The 24,149-nt window shown below is 41.9% G+C and overlaps 1 protein-coding gene across 5 annotated transcripts in view; it reads right to left on the bottom strand.

Moving 5' to 3' along the window:
- Nucleotides 1-23,316, bottom strand: part of LOC122563754 (adhesion G protein-coupled receptor B2-like) — a 776,300-nt gene extending 752,984 nt beyond the window's left edge. For 2 of the 5 annotated variants that reach the window (XM_043717944.1, XM_043717943.1), the window contains exon 1: nucleotides 22,874-23,316. The gene's annotated coding sequence lies outside the window, so the exon portion shown is untranslated. Of the gene's footprint in view, nucleotides 1-4,612; nucleotides 5,007-12,808; nucleotides 13,019-21,549; nucleotides 21,834-22,873 lie in introns of those variants that run through there. The other 3 variants (XM_043717945.1, XM_043717942.1, XM_043717947.1) reach the window with 3 other exon arrangements.
- Between the last annotated feature and the right edge of the window lie 833 nt (nucleotides 23,317-24,149).

Genomic DNA, 24,149 nt, shown 5'->3' with positions numbered 1-24,149 from the left:
CCTGACAGAAGAGGTGTAGGAGATCACTACCAAGGCAATGATGTTGGCAGGCTTTCCACAGCCATGAAAATATAGTCAATGGATGGAAGTCTGGCTCCCATGATGGTCTGGGCTTTGTACACCACCTTCTATAGTTTCTTACAGTCCTGGGCAGAGCAGTTGCCATACCAGGTGGTTATGCACCCGCACAGTATGCTCTCATTAAATTCTACAGATGCACCATTGAGAGTCTGTATGGACAATGCTAATTTCTTGAGCCACCTGACAAAGAAGAGGTATTGTTGTATGGGAAGTCCAGGACAAATCGTCCGTTATTGGCACTCTGAGGAACTTGATGCTCTCCACCCTCTCAAAGTCAGCTCTGTTGATGTAGCGGAGGGTAGGGTTCTCTCTTTCTGAAGGGAATGATCTGTTCTTTAGTTTTACCAGCATTAAAAGGCTGGTATCATTGCACCACATCACCAGACCCTCTACCCTTCTGTATTTTGACCAATTGGTGTTTGATATCCACCCTACTATAGTGGTGTCATCAGTGAACTTGTAGATGCCGTTCATTTGGAATTTGGCAATACAGTCGTGGGTGTACAGGGAGTACAGGAGAGGCCGAGGACACATCTTTAAGAGTTGCCAGTGTTGAATGTTATTGTGGAGAGGGAGCAGTTACCTATCTTCACTGATTGTGGTCTGTGGGTCAGAAAGCCGAGGATCCAGATGCAGGAGTCACGGAGTTTTGAGATCAGTCTAATGAACTGAATCTGTCAGGTGATAAGCTGAATCCGTCAGGTGCTCATTCCGAGAAAACTCAATAGGAGATCATTGTCAAACTTGTTTGGTGAATTTGGTAAACTGTGTGGCAGTGAATATTACTGAAATGTTAGGTCATAAAACAAGGCATTTAATAAGCAATAATCCCCAGCAAGTGGCATTTTGCTGCTGCCCAGCTAGAATCACACCACACAGCTTATGACAAGCATAAATGATGACACGAAATACTCAACGACATTGACATGGGCCTCACAACACTTGCTACCCATTTCTAGCATACATCCACGTTGCTCAAACTTCTAAGATTTCACCCATTGATTTTGATAACAGACAGAACTTGCCTGTCCTCTCTTTCACTGTGACCCCTCTCACTAATTTGAAAGTTGAAAACCTGATGGGAAACCTCATCACCGCAAGTAGAGTGTTCTTAACTTAGATGAATTTGAAGCTAGACCACTGTTTACACAATAGGAGGATTCACCTTCCCATAAACGATACAGAAAGAAATCCCAGTGTCACCAGCTTATATGGAAAGTGACTTCACTTGCAAATCATCATTTGGACAAGCTGTGAATAATAATTTTTTTGTAAATTGAACTGTTACACGGTCAAAGCAAAATAATACTCTGCAGTATTTTAAAATGTTTCTTTTCGAACTCTGGAAGAGGAACTACGCATGTGCTGCTTTACAAGCAGGGAGTTGGACAAAGTTCCACACATTAAATCCTGTTAACTTTTGCATGTTAACTCAAATAAATAGCATTCTAAGACTTTATTTGTTTAACTTAATGAACTTAGCCAATTTTTTTCTGATATTAGGATTTATGTAGTCTAATTATAACTGGCAATGTCAGCTCCATTTTGAAGTTGCAGCCAGTGGACAATTGAAATGAGGAAGGAAATTAGTTCAAACTTCCTAACTTGGTCATAATGATGCAAATAAAATATTCTGATACATGTCAGTGAAAATCAGGATGGTCTCAGTGAGACTGGAGAACTGATAGCCTTCTCAGAGTTATCTATCTTTCCTTATTAACACTCCAGATAGGTTGAGGAAGGAGAAAGTGAGGACTGCAGATGCTGGAGATCAGAGTCGAGAGTGTGGTGCTGGAAAAGCACAGCAGGTCAGGCAACATCCGAGGAGCAGGAGAATCGATGTGTTGGGCAAAAGCCATTCATCAGGTATGAGGCTTGTGTGCCATGGGGTGCTGAGAAATAAATGGAAGGGGGATGGGAAAGTAGCTGAGAATGCAATAGGTAGATGAAAGTGAGGGAGAAGGTGCAGCGGATAGATGGGAAAGGTAATGGACAGGTCAGGAGGGCAATGCTGAGTTTGGAGGATTGGGACAGTGGTGATGTGGGGGGAGGGGAAGTGAGGAAACTGGTGAAATCCACATAGATCCTGTATGGTTGCAGGGTCCAAAGGCAGAATATGAGGCGTTCTTCCTCCAGGCATCGGGTAATAAGGGTTTGGCGATGAAGGAAGTCCAGGACCTGTATGTCCTTGGCAGAGCGGGAGGGGCAGTTTAAGTGCTCAGCCAAGGGGCAGTAGAGTTGGTTGGTGCGGGTGTCAGAGATGTTCTCTGAAACGATCCGCAAGTAGGTGTCCTCTCTCTCTCGTGTCAAGGAGACCACATCAGATGCAACAGATAAAACAGATGACATTGGGTTGTAGTCTCTTCTACACCTTAGAGAGTAAATGCTAAACTGAGAACTTACAAACATCTGTGTATATGACTACATGGCAGTGCCTGAGGGAAAATTGAAAATATATAACATTTGGCTGTGAAATGGATACCTCAGTTTTGGTTGCTGTTTTAACAACAATTCAAATTTAACCAGTTTAAATTATGCCCCAAGATACTAAAACCCAATCGGGTTTGAATTTATTGTTTTGCCAACATCGAACCAATGAGTCAATCTAATGTTGAGGGAGCATAACAAGCAGACATTTTGGAAGTTGGTCAGAGAGCAACTGCCATTAAAACAAACGCTTGGAGATCTAACATCTTGATCTTCAAGAAATTAGGGAACACATTCTATCAAAGATACCTTTTCAGTTGAAATATCGTCACAGTAAAAAGAAAGACGACGACTCAGGGACTTTCTCAGCCAGAAAAAGTCACAGAAAGCGACAGCCGCTGTGTGGTTTTGTAATTAACTTAATGTAATTTTAATATGTGTCTTATTGAAAGAGCACATTGTTATAGAGTTGGAGACAGATTAAGTTAAGAATAAAGGTGGCTTAGAGTTGCAAATATTTGTTGCTTAATGTTCACTTTTAGAGTTAAAAAATAAATTGATATTATTTTCTTTAAATAGTAGAATTTGGGAGTTCTTGGTCACTCTTGTTTTAACAGATTACAAGGTGAGGCAAGCTTTTCTGGGGGTTTGTGTTTAAGTATCAGAGAGATTCACCTCCATATCATAACAGTAGGCTCATTTAGAGAGTAAGGAGGCATGAGATATAGGAAAAATTGGCTGTCTGGATGCAGAATTGGTTGGCCCATAGAAGACAGAAGGTGGTTGGAAATGGAATGTATTTAGCCTGGAGGTCTGTGACCAGTGGTATTCCGCAGGGATCTGTTCTGGGACCTCTGCTCTTTTGTGATTTTTATAAATGACATGGATGAGGAAATGGAAGGGTGGGTTAGTAAGTTTGCCGATGACACAAAGGTTGATGGAGCGGTGGATAGTGTGGAGGGCTGTTGTAGGTTGCAACGGGACATGGACAGGAAGCAGAGCTGGGCTAAATGGTAAATGGAGTTCAACCTGGAAAACTGTGAAGTGATTCATTTTTGAAGGTCGAACTTGAATGCAGATTATAGGGTTGAAGGAAGGATTCTTGGCAGTGTGGAGGAACAGAGGGATCTTGGAGTCCACATCCATAGATCCAGAGTTGCCACGCAAGTTGATAGAAGTGTTAGAAAGGCATATGGTGTGTTGGCTTTCATTAGCAGGGGGATTGAATTCAAGAACCGCAAGGTTATGCTGCAGCTCTGTAGAGCCCTGGTTAGACCACACTTGGAATAGTGTGTTCAGTTCTGGTCGCCTCATTATAGGAAGGATGTGGAAGCTTTAGAGAGAGTGCAAAGGAGATTTACCAGGATGCTGACTGGACTGGACTGCATGTCTTATGAAGAAAGGTTGAGGGAGCTAGTGCTTTTCTCATTGGAGCAAAGAAGGATAAGAGGTGATTTGATCAAGGTATTTAAGAATGAGACAGGCATAGATAAAGTGGATAGACAGACATTTTTCCCAGGGCAGAAATGGCTAAAACAAGGGTGCATACTTTTAAAGGTGATTGGAGAAAGGTTATGGGGAGATGTCAGAGCTAGACTCTTTAGACAGAGTGGGGGGGGGGGCATGGAATGCACTGCCACCAGTGGTAGTAGAGCCAAATATACTGGGGACATTTAAGCGACTTTGGATAGGCACATGGATGATAGTAAAATGTAGGGTAAGTAGGTTAGTTTGATCTTGTAGTAGGATAAAAGATCAGCACAACTTTGAGGGCTGAAGGGCCTGTACCGTGCTGTTCTGTTCTATGCTCTACGCTCCAACACACGTGTCTGCCTGGCCATAACCCCTGGCATTGAAATCATGTGAGAAATTAGCAAAGAATGAAATAATTCAAGTGATATCAACATGCTACTGGGATAGCAGTGCAAATGTGTAGATATAATAAATTATGTGTGAAGCAACCATCATGTAGAAATGCATGGAAAACATGCACTGAAGAATTGATTCCAACCAAGCTCATTACTTGACAACAGCACTGTTTGAATTGTTGACTATTGCCAATAGAGTGAGATAACATCCTTTAAATCAAGGTCTTGGCACATACCCCTTAGAGAAACTAATAGAGGAATATTCACGTTTGAATTAAACACACTAACGTATATGTAGTATATATGCGTGTGTGCTGCAGTTCATTTAGGGAGTTCAAGTTCCAATTGTAACATGCTCTTTTAAAATGCATGTTGTCATCTAGAACTATGGATAGTCATGACTGAGTCTCAACATTCTTCCCATAGCATGGATAGCCAGAAGTCTCTCTGGTTCAAGTTGCTTGCCACGGGCATATGTTGGAAGGATTTGCAGGCAGACACTCAGCTTGTTGGCTGCAGTATGAATACACTTTCTTTGGCCATCAAGTCCTGGGGTTCACCTCAAACTTGGAACTTCTGGCTCTGGGATAGGTATGATGTCCTTTGTACCTCAAGACCTCCTCAAGATATCTGTTAAGAGAGAGTAAAGTTGGGAAATGTAATCTAGATTAAGAAAATTGAAAACTGGGGAGAAGTAACCATTAGGAAGAGCAATCCTCCAGGCAAATACATATGAACAGCGACTTGAAGTTTTTTTTTTAATACTCTCTATAGTATATACTGATGATAATAATTTAGAATATCAGCACTTACATAAAACCAAATTTTATGCATTTAGGTAAACTGCAGTGAGTACCAACTGAGGTAGATAGTGATAAGAAGTCACATTTTACTGGTGAAATTTTCTTTGAGCTACGAAGGATAACAGGTATTTTGTATGAACTTCAGAGATTTCACTACCCAGAGGCATCTGAGAAAAAGAATATTGTAAAACGATGCTGATGAAATTTGCCATATTGTCACCACCTACCTCCCACAGTAACACTGACATCTATAGGATGATTAGGTTCAATTGAGTGAGACAAGGTATGAAGCATTGGAGGAGAATGGATTCAGTAATTTGGACAGGAGTAGGAGGCACAGTAGTTACAAACCAAAAGGGTAGTCATGGGCACCCACACGAACTTGAGCTATGCCTGCCTCTGTAGGATTTGTGAAACAGACCCTCTTCCACAACTGCACCAGTACCATCCCTCACCTCTCTGTCCACCATACTGGTGACTGCATCAACGCTGCCTCGTGCTTCTATAAGGAGCTCGAGCAGTTCATCCACTTTGCCAACACCTTCCACCCGACTCGCTAATTCATCTGGACCATGTTTAACACCTCCATCCCCTTCCTGGACCTTTGTCTCCATCTCCAGAAACTGGGACACCATTGATATCCATTTCAAATCCACTGGCTCCCAAAACTACATCAACTACACCTCCTTTCACCCCTCCTCCTGCAAAAATTCTATCCCATACTCCCAATTCCTTTGCTTCAGTCACATCTGCTCCCAGGATGAGGTGTTCCATTCCAGGACATCTCAGACATCCTTCTACTTTAGGGACCATAGTTCCCCTCCTCAGTAATTAAGAATGCCCTCGAACACATCGCCTCCATCTCCCGCATGTTTCCCTCAAACCACCTCCGCCCAACAATAAGGATAGAATCCCCTCAGTCCTCACATATGACCCCTCTAACCTCCAAATCCAACACATCATCCTCTGACATTTCTGCCATCTACAATCAGAGCCCACCACCAAAAAGATATTTCCTTCCCCACCCTTGTCTGCGTTTTGCAGGAACTGTTCACTCCATGACTCCCTCATCAACTCTACACCTTCAACTTCTCCACCACACCTGGTATTCTTCCTTGCAACCGCTAGAGGTGCAACACCTGTCCCCATACCTCACCTCTCACTTCCGTCAAAGACCCTAAACAATCCTTCCAGATCCAGCAGATTCACCTGCATGTCACCCAATCACATTCCTTCCATCAGTTTCTCCCTATGTGGTCTCTTCTATAAATCCAGGAGACCAAAAACAGACTCCAAGATTGGTTCACGGAACATCTACACTCAGCATAGATCAACCAACCTGACCTTCTGATTGCCATCCATTTTAATTCCCCCTCCCACCCCTATTTATCTGCATTTGGCTCATATACCTCTAAACTTTTCTTATTCATGTACTTGTCCAAAATGCCTTTTAAATGTTGTAACCTGTACCTGCAGCTATGACTTCCTCTTGTAGTTTGTACCATATAAACACTACCCTCTGAAAATGTTGCTCCTCCGCTCCCTTTTAAACTTTTCTCCTCTCACCTTAAACCTTTGCCATCTAGTTTTGAACTCCCTTATCCTACGGAAAAGATCTTGGCTATTTCACCTCATCCATGCCTCTCATGATTTTATATACCTCTACAAAAGGTCACCTTTCAGCTTCTTATGCTCCAGGGAAAAAAAGTTCCAGCCTCTCTTTATAACACAAACTCTCCAGTCCTGATAACATCCTAGTAATTCTTTTCTGCACTCTTTCCAATTTACTAACATCCTTTTTATAACAAGGTGACCAGAATCGTACACGGTATTCCAACATCCTGTACAGCTTCAACATACCAGCCAACTCCTGTACTAAGTGACGCCCACATTCTTCACAATGCTTTTATGGGAGGCACGGTGGCTCAGTGGTTCGCACTGCTGCCTTACAGCGCCAGGGACCTGGATTCATTTTCCATTTTGGGCAACTGTCTGTGTGGAGTTTGCACATTCGCCCAGTGTCTGCGTGCGTTTCCTCCGGGTGCTCCGGTTTCCTCCCACAGTCCAAAGATGTGCAGGTTAGGTGGATTGACCATGATAAATTGCCCGTAGTGTTAGGTGCATTAGTTAGGGGAATGGGTCTGGGTGGGCTACTCTTTGGAGGGTCGGTGTGGACTTGTTGGGCTGAAGGGCCTGTTTCCACACTGTAGGGAATATCGTCTAATCCAAAAAATATCAAGCATGCCAAACAACTTCTCCACCACTCTGTCTACCTGTGACACCAATTTTAAGGAACTACGTACCTGAACCCCTAGGTCTCTCTGTTTAACAACAGTCTCCTGGGCCCTACATTAACTGTACAAGTCCTGCTCTGGTTTATCTTACCAAAATGCAACACCTCACATTTATCTATATTAAACTCGATCACTCCTCAGTCCATTGTACTCTTAGATAACCTTCTTCTCTGTCCACTACACCACCAAATTTGAAGTTTGTGGGAAAAACACACAAACCATGCTTCCTGTATTCTCATCCCCTGGAAACATCCTCTCTGGACTTCTGCAGAATGAAGTGGTTTGAGACTGGTGGAAGAAATCCAGACACCAATATTCATTATAAGCTATGTTAGGTCACAGATTGAACAAGTGGAATTCCATTAGATTACAGCACATTTCAGAGTTGGCATGAGATATTGGTAATGGAAGATACAAGTGAATGGCATCGAGGAACAGAAGAAAACCTGCAATCTTTGTAAAATTCCCACGCTGACTCTGCCTTTTCTTCAACGAGACAAGGAAAATGTATTCTGCTTTCTTAAATTGCAGTCTCAGTGCTCCTGCTTAAGTAACAGCAATTAGAAAACAAAGTGTTGAAAATATCACCTTTTGCAGCCTGGAAGCAGCAAGACTCTTAAGCTCATAGCGACTGGCAATACCATCCTCATCCTACGAAGTTGCAGTTCAGGATATCCTCAAAGAAAATGAATATTTGACACATGATCCATTGCCAAGGTTCAGGTGGAGAATTGCTCCCTCAACATCTGGGCAATTCTGGCCGTTGGACAAGACACACTCTCCCTTCCTTCTCCTCTCTCTCACTCAGAATTTCAGCCTACTCGGTGCTCCCTTCCCTCATTCTACTGGTAACAGTACTTTACAGCATAGAAACAGGTCCTTTGGCCTACCAAGTCTATGCTAAGAAAAGACCAAATTACATTCATCCCATATACTGCACTTGGTCCATAGCCTACTACACCTTCACATTTTAAGTGCTCATCCAGATGCTTCTTTAATGTTGCGAGAATACAAGCCTCCACCAGTCTCTCAGGCAATGTGTTCCATATTTCCAAATCCTCTGGGAGAAAGCATTTTTCTTTAGATCTCTAAACTATTTACTCCTCACCTAATGCCCTCTGCTCTTAGGCTCATTTGCCATGGGGAAAAGTTTCTCACAATCCATCCTATGTGTGCTTCTCAATTTTGTATACCTCAAATCAGGTACCTCAGCCTCCTCTGCTCCAGGGAAAACAAATCCACCCTATCTAGTTTCTCCTCTTGACTAAGACATTCCATCCAAGGCAGCATCTTGGTCAATCTCAACTGTTCCTTCTCCATCGCAATCATAGTGTGGCAATCAGAACTGCACAGTACTCCATCTGTGCCCGAACCAACATTTTTAAACTTGGAACAAGACTACCTTGCTCCTCTACTCTGCTTCCCAGCTAATGAAAGCAAGCATTCCACATACTTTATTCACCACCCTATCTACCTGTGCTGACACGTTCAAGGATCTATGGACTTGTACAACAAGGTTACTCTGTTCTTCCCAGTCAGGACCTACCAGTCATTGTGTATATCCTTCCTTTATTATATTCTCCCAAAATGCATCACCTCACACTTATCAGGATTTGCCATTGCTCTGCAAAATTTACCAGCTGATCAATTTCAGATTGTAGCCCAAGAGCATTCTTCTCACCATCAACAACATCCCCAATTTTTATGTCATCTGCAAACATACCACAGGTCCTTCTGTTATAACGCGATAGTTGCATTCCTCTGTGACATCGCACTATAGGAAATCACGCTATGAAAAACCACTATAAAAAATCGCGAAGAAGATCGCTATAAAAAAGTCTCGCTGAAGATCGCTACAGAAAAATACCCATTCAGTAGAAGGTTTGAATGGTCAGAACAGCACCCACAATTCGTCAATCGCGTTATAGCCGATTTGAATTGATGAACATACATTATACCATAATGACCAGTAAATGTAACTTCTATATTCACATAAAAGTCATTAAAGGTACATAATAAACAGCAAGGGTTCCAGCACCGATCCCACTAGTTTTTGTGATTGGAAGCCTGTGACAAATCCCCACCATCACCTTATGTCTCCTATTTGCAAACTAATTCTGGATCCAGCTTGTCAACTTGTCTTAGATGCAATGGCTCCTACCTTATGTGGGACCTTATCAAAAGACCTTACTGAAGTCCATGTAAACCACATCAACTGCATTACCTTCATCAACATATTTAGTCACTTTTTCAAAAAACCCAATTGAAGTAGTCAGATAGGATCTCCTACCAAAAAACCCATGCTATCATTGATCAATCACTGCCTTTCCAAGTGTTGATTAGTCCTGTTCCTTGGAAATTTTTCCAATAATTTCCTTCCCGTTAACGTTACACTAACTGGTTTGTAATCACCTAACTTATTCCTGCTGCCTTTCGTGAACAAAGAAACTACACTAGCTTTCCTCTAATTATGTGGCTTGTGAAGTATTAAACATCTCTGTCAGGTCCCATGTGTCCCATAGCATCCTGGGATATATCTCATCAGGCCCTGAGATTTATACATCTAAAACATACTGCTAAAGCATCTAATGCCTCCTCATTAATCTTTGTGTGTTTTGGAATCCCACCACCCCAACAGAAATCTCCAGTGATAATATCCTTCTCCTGTTTAAATCAGATGAGAAATGTTCATTTAAGACCTCACCCATGTCCTCTGGCTCCATGCACATAATTTCCTTTCCTCAGTAAGGAAGAATTATTGAAAGGCCTTCTGTTTTTAATGCTCTGTACCTAATGTTTCTTCTTCTTTATCAAACTCACAATACCTCTGACATCTAGAATTCCCTGTATTTACTGCCATACCCTTCAATTTTAGAGGTACGTGGAGTCATAGAGATGTACAGCATGGAAACAGACCCTTCGGTCCAACCCGCACATGCCAACCAGATATCCCAACCCAATCTAGTCCCACCTGCCAACACCCAGCCCATATCCCTCCAAACCCTTCCTATTCGTATACCCATCCAAATGCCTCTTACAATGTTGCAATTGTACCAGCCTCCACCACTTCATTCCATACATGTACCACCCTCTGAGTGAAAACGTTGCCCTTTAGGTTTCTTTTTTATCTTTCCCCTCTCACCCTAAACCTATGCCCTCTAGTTCTGACTCCCCCACCCCAGGGAAAAGACTTTGTCTATTTATCCTATCCATGTCCCTCATAATTTTGTTAACCTCTATAAGGTCACCCTTCAGCCTCCGACGCTCCAAGGAAAACAGACCCAGCCTGTTCAGCTCAAATCCTCCAGCCCTGGCAACATCCTTGTAAATCTTTTCTGAACCCTTTCAAGTTTCACAACATCTTTCTGATAGGAAGGGGAACAGAATTGCACACAATATTCCAAGAGTGGTCTAACCAATGTCTTGTACAGCCGCAACATGACCTTCCAACTCCTGAACTCTCACTAACACTTTTAAAAAAGTGTCACACTTTTCAAATTTAAGCTTACCTACAAGTAGCTGTTTTTGGCCAAGGTGATGCTGACTCCTACGTGCACACCTAGAAATAGTTTGCACAGAATCTTATAGTATAGAAGGCTTATAGTATATCACACACCATCCCCTTTAGACTTCAGCAATTATCAACAAAAGTACAGGAGAAGCCCTGCAGCCCATCAAGTCTATACCACCTGAAAATATACTACTATCTACACTAGTCCCATTTTCCTGCACAGGGCTCATACCCTTGAAAATTGTGACAGCAATGACTAGCCAAAAGCATTTGATCATCCCTTTACATAGCTGTGATAGTTAAGGGAATACCTTACTGTTGCTGAGTACATGCTTAAGAGACAATGATTGCGGCAGCAATGAGTTCCAAAATAAGAGTGCTGCCAACAAATGAATATTATTCATCAACTAACAGGAAATCTGTTCATTCTACATATGTCTATCAAGATTTTCCCTGCATGCACTAATTCTTTACCAACATGTCACACAGCAGTAGCTGTGCAAGTGCCAAACATTACTTTATAAGAGGCAAGATGGCACAGGTAATACCAACAAACAGGTAGTATGACACCAAATAAACTATGTAGTAGCTGACTCATAAGACTCGAAATATTGACATTTGTTTTCATAGCGATAGCAATATCAAAAGTCAAATCAATTATTGTTCATATGACACTATTTATTATCCATTAAGACTCAAAACGTTTATTTTTAAGTTGCAAGTAAGTGATTATCCAGTTTATTTAGTCCTTCCATTTGCATGACATTTTCTGGCTTAGCCCCAAGCATTGATAATTCTATACATAAAAGACCTGAAATTGAAAGCAGACTTACAAGCGACCACTATTCTATATATAAGCCAACAGAACTGTACCATTGCAATAAAACTTCTACTGTACTTCACAGAAGTGTCCTAAACTAAGATTTGCTGAGATCCAAAAAGGGAAAAATGACCAGAGGTTTGGCTCAAAGAGTAGATTTAAGGAGTACCTTATAGGAGGAAGGAATAGTAGATATCTGGATGGGTTTAGGGAGAGAACTTCGGCCACAGAGTGAAGTCACAATCCTTTAGAACCAAGATGAGGAGGAATTTCGTCAGTCAGAGGGTGGTGAATCTTTGGAAGATTGTGGAGGTTAAGTCATTAAGTGTATTTAAGACAGAGATAGATAATGTTCTTAATAAGCAAGGGCATCAAGGATTACAGGGAGAAGGTTGAAGAATAAAATAGCCATAATAAATGACAGAGCACACTTGATGGGCCAAATGGCCTTTTCACCCACAACTTTTATTTAAATGTGCACATGACAAAATGATCAAACCATTTGTCTGTTCCTGTCCATATTGGAACACAGTGAATTATCCAGTTCATGCAGACCACGTGAATAATGAAACAAGTAAAAATATAATTAACTCTCGAGTGTAGTCGTCGTGTCCCTAGCTCTGAGCCAGAAGACCCAGATTCAACTCCCACCTGCTCCAGCGGTATGTAATAGCATTTCTGAACAGGTTGATAAAAAAAATAAAAGAATGTTATTTCTCTCCTTAATTTCTGCCTTTCACTAAGTGCACTTTGACTAAAAGCATAATTTGATGGCAACCTTCAATCTTCAAGCTCTGCAGTGAAACCTTTACAATGAGCCTTCTCCTGGATAGGGCAGTCTAGTAATATATTTTTCCACCATGTGCACGATTACCTCAACTATGACAAAAAACTCCTGTTTGTAGACGATGAGGGTCTGCAGGTATCCCTCAGAATTCTGCCTGTCTTCTACCAGGACCAGATCAATGACTAGAACATGGTTGACTCATGCTTGATCTTCCTACCTTCAGGTGTAGTGGCTATCAACAGAGAGGCCTTGTTCAGGAACCCACACCTTGACAATCGTGGATGCAAGTCACTGGCAGAAGGGAGGGCCATGGCTGAGGACCAGAAATCAGGTAGTTCTGGGTGGTAGAGGCCAGGGTGGGACATTGCAGAAATTGGCAACCATGGCAGCAGTGGATGTCCAGCATAACGCAGCTGCTATTCATCTCCTGAAAACAGCAATGCTCAGACATAATATCATGCATAAACTGAAGGATGGTCAGGTGTACAGTAGGATCCCATCTGAACATATCCCTGGTCAGATTGAATTTTACATTGGGCCCAGGTTCCTGAACCTCCCTCACACCCCACCTGAGCCCCCTCACAGGAATGTCCTACTTGTCCTTCTACTTGGTGAGATTTTGTTTCCATATGCAGACTGCTGCAGACACATTGCAGCCTGATTGGACAGGCTGACCAAGGGAGCAAATGCATAGCAGATGCAGTATGATGTGGATAAATGTACGGTTGCAAGAATAAGGCGGCAGATTATTATTTGAATGACTGACTGTAAATTGAGAGAGAGGAATGTTTAGTGATAACTGGGTGTCTTATGCTCGAAACATGGACTCTCCTGTTCCTCAGATGCTCCCTGACTGGCTGTGCTTGTCCAGCATCACATTTTTTGCACATCAGTCATTGCAACTAAGCACACAGGTACAACTGGCAGTAAAGAAAGCCAAATATTTGTTGGCCTTCATAGCAAGAGAATGAGAGTACAGGAACAAGGATGTTTACTGCTATCATGCATAGCATTGGTAAGGCCACACCAGGAATAGTGTGTGCAGTTTTGATTTCCTTATCTGAAAAAGAATGTTCTTCTTCATGGCTGTGAAAGTCAATGCCTAATCCCCCCACATTCATTGTTTTCAAGGAGGTAAATATAAGTCATGCAACTAAAGGAATCAGTGTTTTGACCACAACCATTTTGTGAATGGATGGTACTGCCTGCAATGAGGAGTATGATTCAAGTGAATCTGAGATGGGAAGTGGATGAGAGCGTAACAGACACTCTCCTTGATGTAATATGCCAGCTCGATACTCTCACTAAGTTGATACATATACTGCAGTCAGAGCCGTGATGGATTAGTGATAGGGTCGCTGGGGATTCAGTTCTATAACTTGGACCAGTCTAGTATAGACTGGACATGATAGCATACCAGAATTCTAAGGGACATGCTCCACAATACCACTGCAGGCAAGAAGTGACTGACAGATGCTGAGAAACTAAGGAAACGGCTGCAGTTTTCCAAGGAGAGCGATGAGGTCTTTGAACTGGAGGATGACATAGCTTAGCTGAATTGGGTGCTACAGGCACCTGATTTGACACCTGGTTCCAGAAGCAGCAAGCTGGGTACAGAAAACTATCAAACTGTCATAGCTAATCTTACCAACATTTGGCTTGCTTCGTGAGAGTTTAACTGCAGCCTCTCATTTCATTTGTATTCACTTTTGCTGGTTGACAATTAAAGGTACTGTTTGCTTTTGTCTGATTGCATGCCTCTATCTGATGTTTCCCAACTGAACAATAACAGAGTGGACAGTGGGGACAGAGTAGCAGTGACTTAGAAGTTGTGTAGATGGGTGTGGCTAATGACAGCTAAACTGTATGGACGGTGGTTAAACAATGGCTACAGTGGGAGTGTGGTGGTGTGTGTACAAGAGAGCATCAGCAATGGTGGCCACGTACTGTGAGCAATGTGGCTTTGTGGCTATTCTATTACATTGCTGATGAGAGACAACAATGGCATTCCAATGCTTGTCTCGGTGTGTTTTAAAAGAAGCCTTTTAAAAATGGCACCAACACAAGGGCAAAGGATGCTCATCTTTCAGGAAATATCCAACGAGTATAAGTTATTCTAGGAGCAGCACATAGTAAGGTGAAGATAGAATCAGATGCAATCACTATAGGGGTGGGGCTGGTAGTTATGGTTTGGTAAGTTACAGCAAGAAATCACACCAAGTCTTGCGGTGAGAATTACTCCAAAATAATGCAACTCAGAACTAGCCAAAAATAAGAAAGATTCTGCCCACACAGTTGTTTATGTGGAAGTGGCTGCCTTGTCTGCATTAATGTCTAAACTTACTCTCCAAACTAATAATTCACCTGATGCCATTCCTTTGCCTTTTCTCCATAACACTTTACATTCTTCCTTTTCATCAACCATCTAGCATCCCTTCAAAAGCCTAATTAGAACCTTGATCATATCCTCAAGCACTACATTCCAGATCCTAACCACTCACTGTATGAAAAAGCATATTGCATTATTTTCAGTACCAATTACTTCAAATTTATGCACTTTATTCAGAATGCTTTTACAAGGGGAAACATTTTCTCCCTATCCAGTCTGTTCAGAAGCTTCAATTTTGAATACCTCTATTAAATCCAATACCTTAATCAAATCTGTTGTCTCTTGAACTGTATTTAAGACATAAAAAGTTCTATTGGTTATCTTGAACTTAATTAGTCCAAAAATCCTCTAACTCTTTATAACTTATTAATACCTAATGCTTCACAGCACTATTTCAAGGATAACGAGAGTAAATACTTGAAAATATATAATCTAATCTGACAGTATTGTCTAAAATGGAATGGAATGGAATGATTTTTGAAATTGTTGAGAATATGTTCTAAGCGATACAATGGATGTTCAAAATGCATTTGATAAGGTCCCAAATATTAGATTGTAAGCAGCAAGACACATGGTGATAACATGACAGGCTAGATAAGACGGCAAAAATGAAAAATAGAAGAATATGTTGATGCTTTCTTTGGATTATCAACATGTAGTCCTTGGTATGTTCTATTGATCTAAACTGGGGCTTTTTTCTGGTTTTCCACACATGTAAATAAGCTGGATGTAGGTAGGGAGGGAATTGTATGAAAAGATGTGGATGTACAAGAAAGGATAGGTAATAAAGCGAACTGGGTATAGAAGCAAATACAATTCACTCATCTCAGGAGGTTTTTAGATTAGATTAGATTACTTACAGTGTGGAAACAGACCCTTCGGCCCAACAAGTCCACACCGACCCGCAACCCACCCAGACCCATTCCCCTACACCTAACACTACGGGCAATTTAGCATGGCCAATTCACTTTACCTGCACATTTTTGGACTGTGGGAGGAAACCGGAGCACCCGGAGGAAACCCATGCAGACATGGGGAGAATGTGCAAACTCCACACAGTCAGTCACCTGAGGCAGGAATTGAACCCAGGTCTCTGGCGCTGTGAGGCAGCAGTGCTAACCAATGTGCCACCGTGCCGCCCATCATTTATTAGATAAATGAACAATCCATGGAAATTGGTTGGTAAATGGTAAAATTCTTGATGTATACAACATCCAATTGCACAGATATGTGGCTTGTTAAAAGCAATCCTGCAGATGGAAAAAAAGTTAAAGATTCTGTGTACATGGAACTTTGAATACAAAAGAAGCAACAGTGGAGAAAACAATCTGCACTAACTTGAATGTAAGAAGGCTGATCAATACGTTCGTAGACAATACAGAAATTGGTAATAGTGACGACAGTAGCCTTACTTCACAGGAGGATATAGATGGGATGGTCAAATGAGCTGATCAGTGGCAAATGGAATTCAATCCAATAAAAGTGAGATAATGAGCTGAAGCAGAACTAACAAAGCATGATGAACGGTAGGACCCTAGCAAGCACTGAGAATCTGTGTTACCTTGGTGTGCATGTACACTGGTCCCTTAAGGTGTTAAGACATGCAGGTAGATAGTTAAGTAGGCTGTTGCTGTGGTTCTGTTCGCCGAGCTGGAAGTTTTTGTTGCAAACGTTTCGTCCCCTGTCTAGGTGACATCCTCAGTGCTTGGGAGCCTCCTGTGAAGCGCTTCTGTGGTGTTTCCTCCGGCATTTATAGTGGCCTGTCCCTGCCGCTTCCGGTTGTCAGTTTCAGCTGTCCACTGTAGTGGCCGGTATATTGGGCCACTCATCCACAAACTCCATCAACAAACACATCGACCTGGACCCAATATACCGGCCACTACAGCGGACAGCTGAAACTGACAACCAGAAGCGGCAGGGACAGGCCACTATAAATGCCGGAGGAAACACCACAGAAGCGCTTCACAGGAGGCTCCCAAGCACTGAGGATGTCACCTAGACAGGGGACGAAATGTTTGCAACAAAAACTTCCAGCTCGGCGAACAGAACCACAGCAACGAGCACCCGAGCTAAAAATCTTCTCACAAAGTTAAGTAGGCATATGGGATACGTGCCTTTATGAGCTAAGACAGAGTTCAAGAGCTGGGAAGTTATGCTAGAATTGCATAAAAACTTGGTTAGACCACAGCTACAATATTGTGCGCAGATCTGGAATCCACATTATAAAAGGAATGTGTTAGCACTGGAGAGAGTGCAGAGGAGATTTATCAGAACTTTGCCTGGGCTGGAGAGTTTCAGTTACAAACTGTGATTGGACAGACTAGGGTTTTTTTCCTTGGAACAAAGGAGGTCGAGAAGGGACATGTATAAAATTATGAGGGGCATGGAGAGGGCAGATAGGAAGAAACTCTTCTCTTTTATATAGTGAACAATTATCAGAAGGCATAGACATAAGGTAAGGGCCAGAAAGTTTAGAGGAGATTGGGTGAAATCGTTTTTCACCCAGAGAGCGGTTGGCCTCTGGGTGATAGAGGCAGAAACCCTCAACATTTCGTATGTGCACATCTAAACACTTAGGATGCAAAGGCACACAAGTCCATAGGGCAAGTGTTGGAATAGTTAGCTGGTTGTTTATGACACAATGGTTGAATGAGCTTTTTCTGTGCCATTGTCATGTCACCAGTCTTTCCAGACATAGGGCTCTCTCTTGTTAAAGAAAGATGACTGGTGGTGATTAAGCCCGAGAGCCATCATTCCTCAGGCAAGGGGAAAGGTCGAGAAGAAGAGTGCTTCATAGTAACCTCAGCTGGTGATAGGAATTGAACCTACATTGTTGGCATCACACTGCTTCACAAAACAACCGTTAAGTCAATTGTCAAGCCAACTGAGCTAAACCAATCCTCTGTGCTGTTGACCTCTAGGCTCCACGACTATGATGAACAGAGGGTCCTTGGTGTGCATATCCACCAATGACTTAAATCAGTGGGCAGATAGATAAAATGGTTAAGGAAGCAGTCAAGTACTAGCCAAAATGTAGAGTCAGCTAGAGTATTGTGTGCAGTTCTGGAATCCAAAATTATGGGAGGGGTGTGATTGCAATGGAGTGTATGTAGTGGCGATTTACAAGGATGTTGTCTGGACTGGAAAATTTCAGTTACGAAAAAAGATTGGATAGACTGGAGTTGTTTTATTTGAAGTAGAGGAGACTGAGGGGGACATGATTGAGATGTATAAAATTATGAGGGGCAAAGACAGGGTGCATGGGAAAAACCTATCCCCTTCGTGGAGGGATCAGTGACCGGTGCAAATTCAATTGGCAAAAGGGCTTTTTCTGTGCTGTAGACATCTAAGCTTACCTTCTGATCATCAATTCTCACCAGCAGCCTGCAATCTCTCCCACTCCGTGGACTACCCATCCCTTTCTCTCAGCTGTCCAACTGACGTTCAGTCACTCCCTCTCTTCAACACACCCACTTACCACCTCTCTTATTTACTGCTTCCCTCCCTGATTGGCCCGGTGAGTGGTTATCCCCTGCTTGCCACTTTTCTCTGCCTTGCTGCTTCTGTCCCCTAAACACTAGCCGATGATCTGCAATTGGGAGCTACGGAATGGAAGGATAGGTGAGATAGCGAGAAGTGCCGTCACCAATAAAGGGATAAAGTCAGGAGGGTTAGCTAGCTGGAGAGTAAAGAAAGAGACAGCAAAGTGGCAGTTTGCTTTTTTTAAAAAAAAAAGCTGAGCATGCTCAGTAACCACACAAAGGAAAAAATGATGGCAGCATCACTGAGGAATGTCCCTAACTTAGAAATGGCACGAAAATAATATAGTGCGCTCCAATAGTGTTAAGAAGGATAGCTGTATTACCTAAGAGCCCAGAATTACAGGCCAGCCAGTCAAACCTCAAAGGTGAGAAAGGTTTTAGAAATGATAACACAGGACAACATGAAGCAATTTGTGTTGTATAAATATAGATTAATTAAGGAAATCCAGTTTGGATTTCTTAAAGGAAAATAGTTTTACTAACTTGATTGAGAGTTTTAGTGAGGCAAGAGAGGTTGAAGACAATTCAGTCAATGAGGCACATCAGGACTTCCAAAATGCTTTTGATAAGCTGCCAAATAACATGTTTGTCAACAAAGTTAATGGGATAAAAAGGATGGTAGCATGGCTGCAAAGTTGGCTAGGTAACTGGAAACAGAACAGTGGTAAGCAATTGTTTTTCGGACTGGATGATGCCATATAGAATCTGCACAGAATCATGCAGAGAAACTGTTTCCACTGGCAGTGTATTCAAGAAACAAAAAGGGGGCAATTTTCAAGTGATTGACAAAGGGATCTAGGATGGCGCAAGGAAAAATATTTTCACACACTGAATGGTTAGGTTGTGGGCTGTGCTTCCTGAGAATGTGGAAGTAGATTCAATTGTTGCATCCAAGAGGGCATTGGATGGCTGTTGGTTGCAGTACATATCCACAATGCACCAACTCGTCAAGGTTTCTTCAATAAAACCTGCCAAACATATTACTTTTACTATTCAGAAGAACTAGGTCTACAGGTGCATGGATACGCCAACACCGATAAAGTCCCCTCCAAGTCAAACAACATCCTGACCAGAAAAGTAATTTTTTTTGTCTATCATTAAAAGAAAGTTCTAGAACTCCCTCCCTCCTTAACAGAATTGGGCTGCACCTATACCATACTGACTGCTACAGTTCAACAGGCTCACCACCGTGTTCTAGAAGTGTGGCCAAAAGGGCGCCCTGATTAATGCAATTAAAGTGGACTAAATATCAGTATTGCCAATAATGTCCACAACCAAGTACAAGCAATTTAAAAAGGTATTCTGCATTTTCATTTCACTGGCTGACAAACCAAACCAGAGGCTCTTGGGATTTTTTGAAAAATATTAGTTTTCCATTTCAGTAATAAAACCATCCCACTTCTGTTAACTTGTTAGATAACGCCTCTGTTCTACTCTCTACTTCTCTATCACCAATGAGATTCCTTTTTTTCCTTAAGTCCCCCTAAGGACAGAAAACAGTAAACCCTTAAGCTTTGTATCCTATATTATTTAGGGACTTTAAAAATGGCAGAAGACGGGGTTAATATTGCATATTCTTTTCTCAAAACAGAAGAAAAATAAAATAAATCCAAAAATGCATCAAGTAAAATTGGGAATACACTGGCTGCTGAAACGGCTAGCTTTATAATAAATCTGTTCTTATTTTGTTGCAACTCCACAAAATGACTTGCATGTACATATGTAAGGACATTATCAGATAAAATTTGATACAACCATATACAGAGGTTAGGATAGGTTACCAAAACCTTGGCAAGATTGAAAGGAGGGAAAAATAAAGTCCATATGACTAATAATAATGTTTAAGTGATTCAAGAGTCACTAATTAATTTCTAGGAAAAAGGTCAGATTAGAATCTATTTAAAGGTTTTGCAGATCAATTGAAAAATGTACAAGAAAATGAATTATTTTTATTTTAAATCTTTACTTGTGGTATGTGACTGGGTCAGTTATTTCCCACTTTAATCCCAAACTTTTTAAAACAGCTTCTGTGGCTTCAGCACTGGTACTGTTTAATTTGCCTGATATTGTTCAGCAGCATAATTTGGTATCACTCAGTCAACCGAACAACCTGACAAAAAGGCAAGATTACTTTATGATAATGTAGCACCATGTTTTTAGCTAAGTATACATAATGCTTTAGAACAAGTGAAAGATAAATAGGTAAATAAATAACTAAATAGGCTGGTAATAAATTAAAACTTCATATTCTGTAATGCAAAAATACAAACAAACAATGAAAAGGCAACAGATCCATTACCACCAGTGACAAGGATAAAAAGTTAACATTTGGCATATAATCCCACATCAGAACTAAAAATTGAAAACTAACCAAGAAATTTACTATGGTTATAACAATCTAACTATAGATTATAACATGAAAATGAGAGATTGACCAGCAACTTTGACTTACTGTATATATTATGCAAGAATATCACATCTGTGTTGGATCAAAACCCTTCATTGATCATTTCCCCTACATTCACAATAACAGCTACAACTTTCCAAATTGCTCAATATAATCATTATGGGTAGTTTTTTCCTGTTATGTTTTACCACGTTTACAGATTGCTTACAGCATCGATTTCATAAAGCTACAGAAATGTATATGTTCCCAGAGAAAGTTAAATAAACTACCTATACAGAAATTTTGGTGAAGACAAACCAAATGCGACCTTTAAATAATTCCATTTCAGCTTTGAATGCATTGCAGTCATTTTACGCATCTGAACACAGATATTCACAGCATGTGAATATACAAAGGCAAGTTCAGCACTTACAGCACTGAGGGCTTTTCATTCCTTTGCAACTCGAACTGTACTGAAGCTGCAAATAAATGATTTACTTTTGTGTTCCAAATTCGAGTTGTCAAACATCATTACTAGTGGTTAGAGATCTTCATCTCATGATATTTATAGCACAAGCTGTTTATGTTTCCTATTGTTTATATCCAAAATGAAATCCTGGGATAAAATTAAAAGGACTCACCTCTCTGTTCTCCACTATACACCACATTCGTAGCTGATAAACTGATCTGGCATTGGAAATGCAGAAATGTCACTGATAAACTTCAAGCAGCAAATCCGGTAGAATTAAATATAGGGGAAGGAAGGGAGCAGATTCCGAAACAGCCGGCCACTATTTGGCCGATTAGTCCAAGCACCTCATTTGACAGATGGGGAAGGGAGAGGAAGAGGGGCACAAACACAGGCTGGAGACAGAAAGGGAAGATAGCTTGGAAGAAAACTGAGAAAGTAGGAAAGTGCAGAAGAGACAGAAGGGGAAAAGGAGACGGGGGGGGTGGGGGAGAAAACAGCAGAGAAAGTAGTGGCGGAGGCAAAGAAAGATGATATTCCCTGTGTCTCTTGCTGAGGCAGTAGATCAGTTGTTGAAAGTATACAAACACGAAATGTCTGTTCATTTATAATTACACCACTCTGATAAGGAATGTTCTTCCCGATTAAGACAGACAGCAGCTAGAAAGTATACCGAATAAGACATTCCTACACAACCCAGAAACACATCAAGCTGCTACTCGACCTCAACTCCGCCTGTGGATTTAATACATTTTGTAGATGAATTACTAACAACGAGAGAGAAAAAAGAAACCTTTAAGGTGGCGGAGCCGTTCTTGAAAACAAATTCACGTGGACTGCGGACTTATCTGGGTAATAATCTGGTCGAATAATTCTATAGATGAAATATAAAAGCTACTTGTTTCGCCTGTTCCCACACCAACTAACAGAGCGCCCCACTGCTACTACATTTACACACTGAGGGGAGTTCAGCTCAGAAGGAGAACCTTGGAAAATTATAACTTTCAACAATATAGTTATTTAAAATTAAATACCAAAATGGTGGGTAATTTATTTTAGAGCTCGGGCGAACGTTTCTATTAGTGTTGGTGGTCAAGTTGACAGAGACCTGCAGGGATTATACCGGTTTCAGTAAACACATTCTGCAGCAATCACCGTGTCCATCCGTGCCATGGTCAGCTTTTTTCGGAGATGTGTTAGTAAAGGGACGAGATAATGTCCACCTCTGTACGGATCGGCCGGCAATCTCAGATATTCACCATAGTCGGCGCCAGAGACTGATTAAAAGCCGCCGCCACCAGGAACCTCTGACAGCCATTTCACAGCAGCTCCTCCTCACTCACGCACTTCACAAATGCCTCTCCATCGAAGCGAACTGCATTCCGTGAAATTAGATGTTGGTGAAGCACCGGCGATTTCCCAGAAACTGTGACCGTGGCATATACCCCTCCCTCTTCCCCCCTCTCCCTTGCAGATTCGAGTGCAGGATTCCTTACCTTTGCGATGCTAGCAAGAGTTTGATGTTTCTGCCATTGACTTTGTCCGGGTGAAGTTTTCCATCCCTAAGTCTGCAGCTCTCCAGCCTCTTGCTCTTTTTTTTCCTCCAAAAAAAAATGTTCCGTCAAAGTTCTGTCACTATTTCCCCTATAGCCAGCGAGAAAGCAGTTTAAAGCGCCTGGTGCCAGTTGGGATGGCCGAGCTGGATTGCACTACTTGCTACGGCAGCTGTCCGCTCTCCCCCGCTCTGTTTCTCACAGAGCTTGCACATGCTGCTGTCACCGCCACGCCGCTGCTACTGAGAAGCGACCGGCTCAAACTCTGCAAACTCCCCACAGCTCGCTCGCGCGCACGCACGCCGGCCAATCGCCAATGGCTCGTGCCCGTCAACTGCCGAACGGCCCGCGAGCAGCCCCGGCCGCCAATCACATTGGAGTCTGCTGCTTTCCCGCCCTTTCCCAGTCAGCTTGAGGCAACGGGGCAACGGGCTTTGCACTATCGTACTCCTGAAGTGATAAATCTATGTGGAGGAAACCGACTTATATTCCTATTTTAGCTGTTCGTATACAACCACAGCACTCTATCTAACCGTCAATTTGAAGAATTCCCTATGTATGTTCCTACATTATGCTCTCCATCATCACTGCAGTAAATCATCAAGGCTCCTCCAACAGCACTTTCAAAACACACCCAGAAAGGCAAGATCAGCAGGTGATTAGGAACACCGCCACGTGTAGGCTTCCTCCAAACCACACACCACTCTGGTTTGCATTATATTCCTTCAAATCTCTAGGGTGAAAATTCCTGAAACTCCCCAGCAGCAGTGTGCCCCTACAACCCAATGTTTGCAATAGTTCACAGCACCTTGCCTCGGGCATTTAGAGATGGGCAATTCAGTCCTGGCCTACTCAATGACACCAATACCCCATAACAAATGGAAAAAAAGTTTCAGTTAATAGGAACATAGAGCTTTTGTTTTCACTTCTCCTTTCACCACAATGCTATTCTTTACCTTTTTTTCTTTTCAGATCCCCAAAATTGCAAAGTAGCTGGGCAATGTCAGAAGAACTAAAAGTCAAAGGGAAAGAGCATATTAATGTTGAAGAAACACCATTATCCTCATACTCAGTCCCAACTCAGTGACTTACTCTATACTTTAAAGGATAACTTAGAGGTAGTCTCTGGAGTGATGTGCTGAACATAAGTGACTGCAGCTAGAAGAGAGAAGGCAGTCTAAGTGCTAGTTTGTCAAAGGATGAAATTACATGTGATTTC

The sequence above is a fragment of the Chiloscyllium plagiosum genome, chromosome 27 (assembly GCF_004010195.1).
Source record: "Chiloscyllium plagiosum isolate BGI_BamShark_2017 chromosome 27, ASM401019v2, whole genome shotgun sequence".
NCBI lineage: Eukaryota > Metazoa > Chordata > Chondrichthyes > Orectolobiformes > Hemiscylliidae > Chiloscyllium > Chiloscyllium plagiosum.
This window is presented reverse-complemented; position numbering and strand designations above follow the sequence as displayed.